General features: G+C 34.4%; 1 non-coding gene across 1 annotated transcript; it reads right to left on the bottom strand.

The window, feature by feature from the left end:
* Window positions 1-4852: 4852 nt before the first annotated feature.
* On the bottom strand, window positions 4853-4956 carry LOC122903843. Its single transcript, XR_006384055.1, has one exon. It is a non-coding gene; the product is annotated as a U6 spliceosomal RNA (small nuclear RNA).
* Between the last annotated feature and the right edge of the window lie 3322 nt (window positions 4957-8278).

The following is an 8278-nucleotide window of genomic DNA, read 5'->3' as shown; positions in this document are numbered from 1 at the left end:
AAAAAATCAATCCTGTAGACTGTTTCTAGACATTTGGTTTTAAAATAAGCTTTTAAAATTGACCAGATGTAAATATTTGGGAGTTTAATCAGTGAGAAAACAATGTTGATAAAAAATTTCATTCTGAACAGTAAATATATATGTGTATTTACTCCCTAAAATGACCCTAAGCTCCCAGATCTACTCCAAAAAGCAATGAAAACTGAACAGGATTCTCTCCTGGTTGACCATCCAATTCCCATTCATATACAAGCATGGAGGACAATGGGCAAAGAACTTCCCTTCCCGAGAAAGTGGTTCCTTCATTGAGAACACCAGTGTCAGACTCTCGGGGATGAAGGTCTGGATCACCCAACAAGACAAGAAACCCAGACCAGCTAAAGGTGGAAAAAAGATGTGAGGAAAATTAGTTACATAATCTGCACTAGTTGTCGTAATGGGGTCCATAGCTTAGCTTGCCACCCTTTTTACAGTGTTTTTAGAACAGGGGTTGGTGAATTTTTTCTGTAAAACATTATATATTGGAAATATTTTAGAGTTTATGGGTCTCTATCATAAATTTTTTTTCTTTTCTTTTCTATTTTTCCCTCCACAATCTTTAAATGTGTAAAAGTCTTTGCTCAGAGACACAGAAAAACAGTCCTGGGGTTCGATTTAGCCATCTGCCTAGCTTGCTAATGCTTGATTTAGAAAATTACTACCCACTACGTTAAAGAGTTTGATCTTTCCTTCATTCTTGGAGAAAAGATCAGGACATCTAATTTCCTGAAGAAATCCTAGTATCTTCAGAGTATACAAGCAGATCTGCTTTATACCAATGGCAGACTAAAAAGATTCAGTGATGCATCAGTCCAGATTCATGCATCTTTTCTTTCTAGCCAGACTGGGATTTTAAAGGATAACACCCATCCTCTGTTGTGAATCTAGGTTACTATTTTTCCCAAGTCTGTTGCTACTTTTAAGGATGCTGTTGTCGTTATGTTTCTTCATCTCTTGTGTCACACATCAGCAAAACTCACCTTATGTGCAGTACAATACACTCTTCTCACTCCCCGTGAATACATACTCATAGAGTCTCTGTGGAAATCTGTCAAGAATGGGTGTCTAGCTGGTATTAATTCTGCACTTAGTTTCACAACAAATTCTCTAACAGATTTCCTCTCTTTGCCTCGCTTCCCTCTCTCCTCACTCTTGCTTCCTTGGAATTGAATCCTCCTCAGAAAATTATCACATAAATATTTACCTTAGATTTTGTTTTCTAGAGTAGTCAGACAAAAAACATAGCCAAAAGCACTCCTAACTGATAAAAAGTCGTATGAAACAAAGAAACAAGGATAGACTTAATGGATAAATCCCACCCATGAGACAGTGGAAGACTGAAGTAAAGGGCAAGAGATCAGATGACAATATTCTCAAGTGTTCCCATTTGCCTTCTAGATGACTCTTGAAGTGGGAGGTCCTAGAAAACCATGTACTATTTCAGAATAAAGCCAGAAAATATGGCCTTGAAAGTACCACTTATGATTTCAAATTCTGGAAGAGAATTGTCTGGCAGATTTCCCTGGGTCATGTTGGAGAAACCAAAGTGTGGCATGTTTAGGGAAACGGAAAAGTCTTGAGAGGTTGATCAATTTCCCCCAACTTTCCACAGCTGGTTTCCTTATAAAAGATAACCACTATTTCCAAATGTTCATCATATAAGACCAAGAGGATACCCTCAGTGTCAGTTTACAGAGTGGACAACATGAGGGCAATGTCAGTCTCGTAGAGGTAACCAGGCAACACCATCAGAGGGCAATAGCAAAATGAAGTGTACGCACATGATGTGATGAGCACTGGGTGATATACGCAATCTGAATGCTACGTCAAAAATGAATGATGTACTATATGTTGACTAACTGAATTTAAATGAAAAAAAAAAAAAAGGATGTGTGTGTTTTCAAGAAGTGACTACAACTCCTCCAACACACCAAGACTTTTCTTTATAATTCATACTTCAGTGTTGACTAGTGATAAATTTATGGGCAGTGAAAATGCTTTTAGAAAATCTAAGACTTAAAATGTTCCCCAAAATTGGACAAAGGTCAGTATTTCATATTCAATAATAAATATCATTGATATAAATTTGTAACAGTAACTTAAATGCTTTCCTATTTCTTTCAGTTAAGAACACAATTCAAAAATATTCCAGAACAGGGATGCCTGGGTGGCTCATTGGCTCAGTCATAGTCTCAGGGTCCTGGGATCAAACCCCATATCGGGCTCTGCTCAGCAGGGAGCCTGCTCCCCCCTCTCTCTGCCTGCCTCTCTGCCTACTTGTGATCTCTCTCTCTGTCCAATAATAAATAAAATCTTAAAAAAAAATTCCAGAACATAACATTCAGTTCTCTTTCTCTTCCAGTGATTTTATTTATAAACAATTTTCTTCATTCTATTATGGTAGACTCTCAACACCATTATGTTAGATTTAAACAAAATGTATTGAGCTATCAGAAGAACATGTGACAGAACAAAAGCCTTCCCAAGTCTGTGAGAGTCAAGAATACATTTCTGAGTTACTCTTAACACGAGACAGTTTTAAAACATGAAGAAGTTAAGAATGAATAAAGTATGGTCTAGGAGGTATAATAATTTTTGTAAAGTACAGCCAAGAATGTCTCTTTCTATAATAGCTATTGAATTTACAAACACAATTAAGGGGAACTGCTAGGCTCATGCATCAATTGGACTTGAAGTCTTTACTGAAAACTCCCATTAGTGTCAAAAGCAAGATATAAGAGCAAGTTTTACGAACACCGTTAGATTTTCTAATGTGAGGGGCGATAGCATGGAATTTCTGTTGAATGTATCTGTGGTAGTTTTTAACAATTATTATAGATATGGTGATGTTCATTTATTCATATATGCACTTATTCATAAGAATATCCCACACCAAAGGGGGAAAATAAATATAATACACATGTTACAAAAAAGTCCAAATATAATTGACATTTATTTTATTTGCTCACTATTCCCATCATTTTCATACCGAAAAATTCATCTTAAAAACTTTTGTTTGTTTGTTTTCTGTTAAATCACTGGTAAACCTGAAGAGAACTCTTACATTCTAATATGTGAATATATGGAATGGGGCTGGGGGGGGAGGGGACCAGATAATGAATAATAAGAATGTCATAAAGACTTAATATTTAAAGCTAACTAGGAGAAATGAATAATCTGAAATATAACAAAGAAAAAAATGTTGTAATATGTAATGTATATCACAAAAGGAATGGCTTTGATTTTTCATAATTATATACAGTGTTCCAAATGAAAGCTAAGAAACGTCATGTAACTTCCATACATTATTTGACTTAAACTTTAGTTTAATTATCAACTTAAATGGATAATTTCTTTTTTTTTAATTTTGAGTTTTTTTTTAATATTTTATTGATTTATTTGACAGAGAGAGATCACAAGTAGGCAGAGAGGCAGGCAGAGAGAGAGAGGGAAGCAGGCTCCCCGCTGAGCAGAGAGCCCGATGCGGGACTCGATCCCAGGACCCTGAGATCATGACCTGAGCCGAAGGCAGCGGCTTAACCCACTGAGCCACCCAGGCGCCCCAAATGGATAATTTCTGTTTTGTAAAAAAATGTTCTTGTTTTCCTGGGGAAAAAATAAAAGGCACAATACTGCCTTGAGGAGGCTTCAATTCTTCCCCTAAAATATTCTTCTTATTAATTTAGTTAGCCTTACTAAAATTTGGAAAGTTAGGGATAAAATACCTTCTTGCTCAAAGAGTGCTTTTCTAATTTTGCAAAATTTCTTTTGGGAAGTTTGCTCTTTAGACTAAAAAAGTAAGACTTTTTAACCATTAATTCTTTGTGTTTATAATGTTGACCTCAGATAAACTTTACAATGCATATATTTTCTACCGTTTTATGATTGGTTTAAAAACAATACTCAATTTAAAGAATTTTAATAGAGATGAGCTTCAATGTCATAAAAAGGAGATAAAAATGACATGGTGTTTTAATGTGCACCAAGCCCCTAAAGATAAAGAATTTGAAGAAAATATTTCCTCTGACCTCTATCTCAGAGATGAGTCTATGCTATGTCTCTGGCTAATTGCCTCATTTATGTGGCTGACAAGTTTATAAATTAAGGTGATAATGAATACCCAGCTTCACTATGAATTTATACGCAGCCACATACCTCTCTTACTTTGAATTCTCCAAAGTATGCATGTGCACACATACAAAATACAATCCATATATGTTCAGGACCTGTGTCTGTGTCAAGAAGTTCCCACCAGTTCTCTCTCTCTCCGGCCACATCCAGTTTACTTTCTGTGTCAGTCTCCAAGGAACTTTCAGCCTGGTCTTACATCCTACCCAAAATTGTTTTCTTCTAAACCTCTGTGAAAGCCAAACTGGCCTGTCTGCCTCGGTCTGTCTCTCTCTTTCTCCCATTCTCCTATTTAAGAAACTGTATTGAAGGGTAGCTACAGTGCTATTGCCTCCTATCTGTGTATGTGCCCCACCATCCAGTTTGAAATGTTTCCTTCCCGTGCATGCATACCTCCCTGTTCTGGAACACGGTGGAGCACAGCAGGAGTCATATAAGATTATCAACACTGTATCATTTTTTTTCTTTTTTTTTTTTTTTTAAAGATTTTATTTATTTATTTGAGAGAGAGAGACAGTGAGAGAGAGCACGAGCGAGGAGAAGGTCAGAGAGCGAAGCAGACTCCCCATGGAGCTGGGAGCCTGATGTGGGACTCGATCCCGGGACTCCAGGATCACGCCCTGAGCCGGAGGCAGTCGTCCAACCAACTGCGCCACCCAGGCGTCCCTCATTTTTTTTCTTTAAAAAAAATATGGAACACTTCCTGAATTTGCATGCCATCCTTGCCTGCAGGCCATGCTACTTTTCTTGTATTGTTCCAATTTTAGTGTATGTGTTGCTGAAGCAAGCGCTCAACATTCTATAATTTTTAATCTATAAAAATGGCAACTGTAGATGGCTCGGTTTAATAATCATAGTATGTGGTCATGATGAAAACTCCTACGAAACTTAAATAATTTTCCAATTTGGGAATGAAAAATTTGAAAACATTTTCTTTTGAAATGGTGTAATAACAATGGAGGCACCTTAAAATATGAGGATAAAGCAGTTCTCTTTGATTATTTCAGTAGCTATTAAGTTGTTTGGTCTATGTACTTTCATAAACTGTTTTAGTTGATGTTTTAAAACAGTAGCTTTTAACATTTTTTTTTTTTTTGTAGCGTCAGAGTCTTTCTCTATGAATAACCTTATGAAGAATGTCAGAGTACACAGAAATGAAAATAGAGTTTTTCATGTGGAAGAAGGTTAAGTGGGAAACTCATTACCTCAGCTTTCCCATTGCTGCTCAACACAGGGTCACTTGGGTAACTATTTTCATCCTAGAGCATAGATTCAAAGTTCATTTTAATTAAGGATTATGAGCTAATTTTAGCACCTATGGGACAATGGTTAGAAGAAAGCTGAAAAGCAAAAATGAGAATTCTCTTTCAAGATATTCACATGAGTATTGTACTTGGACGCCAACTCTGTTTGCTGAAGCTGCCAAGTTTGTACCATGATATTTCATAGGGTAGAAGCCCCAAATCCTAAAACGTGATTGTAATTCTTCCTTCTCTGAATGCACTGGTACACATGATCTGTCCAAAGCATGCTTTAGTATGGAGCCCAAATAGGGATCTCTCCTTAAAGAACACTCCTGGTCCTAATTTTTGGTAGCATTTCTGTCTTAGTTCTGGCTTCCATAACAAAAATACCATAGACTGGGTGGCTTAACTAACACTTATTTCTCACAGTTTTGAAGGTTGGAAAGTCAAAGATAAAGGCATCATCAGATCTGATGTCCCGTAAGCTTGCTTTCTGGTGCGTAGATAGCTGCTCTCTCTTAGTGTCCTTACATGGTAGGCTTACATCGTAGACTTACATGTCCTTACATGGGATGATGGATTTCTCTGGGGTCACCAGTAAATGACACTAATCTCATTTGTGAGAGTTCCAATCTTATGACCTAAGCACCTTCCAGATGCTCCACCTCCTAATACCTGCACAGATTTGGTGTTTGATAAGAGCTCACTTTCTTGTTTGTATATGGTGCCTCCTGGCTGTAAAGATTAGATGGTAGACAACAGAGAAAAGAAAGACGCTCTCTTGTGTTTCCTCTTGTAAGGCCAATCCATTTCATGACTCCATATGCATGACCTAATCACTTCCCCTATCTCCAAATACCATCACATGGAGGGTTAGAATTTCAACATGTGAATTTTGGGGACACACAAACATTTAGTATATAACAGCCTATAATCTTTGTCATTACATTTAATTCATTACGTAACATCAATCTATATTTTTCATTTCCTCCACAACAAATAATTATTAAAAAGTCAAAGACAATCAGTATATCTAAAAACATAAAGCCCTTACCATCACAAAATACCTATATTATAAGCATTATTTTTAAATTATGTGCACTAGGTGTCAATATTAGTAATGGAAACATTGGGACCATTAGTCTGATAGAAAAAAAGGGAAAGATAACATCTATTGAGCTTTTATTTCAAGGAAATACATGAGATTCTGTATAATTAACATAATTCAAAGATGACTATAACATTTAAATTATCTAATCTATAGAGAAAAATAATTTTATTACCCAAATTGTGAAATACTTTGACAAAGATGTAACAGTAAATAGAATAGAGATAAAATCAGTTTTTACTATAAAACCCATGTTTCTGAATAAGTCAAGGACAGAAGTTTAGTATTGACTTATAACTTTTCCATCCATTAACCTTAAGATGTTGCACAGGTCACAGCCAAATTTGTACTCTCAGTGGTGTTCAAAGATTTATTCCTTCCATTAGGTATATACTCAGCAGTGAACTTAGGCTAATGTACTTTCAATAAAGAGGTGACAAAAAAAAGCATCTGTATTAGTTGAAGAAAATATCCTTCAATTATTAAAAAAGTAAAATTTTCCACATATATCCTATTTCTCCCTTTAGCTATATAATCGTCTACTTATTTAAATAATGATGACCTAGCATTGATTATTTCCTGGCAGAAAAAAAAAATTTAATCTATAAAAATGGCAATTTTTACAGGCATTATTACCTGTTGGGAAAATCCTATCTACAGGTCATTAAAACCATTACAAACCATAGATATATGAGGAGAAATCAAATAAAGGAAACATAACTATTATGCTTTTATAGATTCCAATATTTTGGGGGTGAGGACAAAAAAGATGGTAAGATTTTTTTTCCAAGTTGAGTATGAATAAGAACCATCTTATTAACATCATTTTAATAATATTATTTCAAATCAGTATTTTTCTGGTAGTTTACCAGTGCTAGGAAAATGTTAAAAATATTTTCATTTTGTTCCAAGTGTTATTTGAATTGACAAAAATTATAATTTTTTTGCAAAAATGATAGTTCATTTTAAAAATTATTAGAATCAATGATACTTTTCTGAACGATTAGCATTTGATTTTGCAGCATGCTATTTTTCATGAGAGTAAAATCATTTTTGGAAATACATTTATTAGTGTATAGGTGTGGGTTCATGTTATCTGTGATACATGCAAACCTAATCCATACTCTAGAATTGATTTTAGTAAAATGATTTTAATTCTTAATTTGATACTTTAATCTCCAAACCATTTGCTTTCATCTATACACACAGTTAACCAAAATGTAAAAATTGTAAGGACTTAAATAAGTCAATCATTAGGTCTAAAGACATGAAGAAAATATGCTTCCTCATAAAAATTTTCAATAATATAATTATATTTTAATATAATATATATAACATATGATATAATTATATTATAATATCAGAAACTTTAAATACTCAAAAGTGAAATCAACTAATAAAATTTTCAATTTGCTTCTGCTACTTTTAGTATATTTTATATGCATTTCTAATTTTATTTTGGTGTATTTTTTAACTCTCCTTCAAACATTCAGAGTTGTGGTATTTGTTTATTTGTGGTTTTTTTGTATTTGTTTATATGTGGTATTTATATGTAGTACTTGTATATATGTGTTTTTAAGCAGATATATTTGCATATCTTTATTGAAAATTTCCCCTTAGATTATTTTTGAGGATGCCACTTTTCCATCCTGAACTGATGTGAAATTTAAAATTATTTCTTTCTACATGACAGAGTTGTAAGTTTTCCAAGTGAAAATAGCCATTCATATATTTTAAGCAGATATTATGACTGGTACTA

This window comes from Neovison vison, chromosome 3 (assembly GCF_020171115.1).
Source record: "Neovison vison isolate M4711 chromosome 3, ASM_NN_V1, whole genome shotgun sequence".
Taxonomy (NCBI): Eukaryota; Metazoa; Chordata; class Mammalia; order Carnivora; family Mustelidae; genus Neogale; species Neogale vison.
Note: the sequence above shows the minus strand (reverse complement) of the source record. Positions and strands in the feature narration are given on the sequence as shown.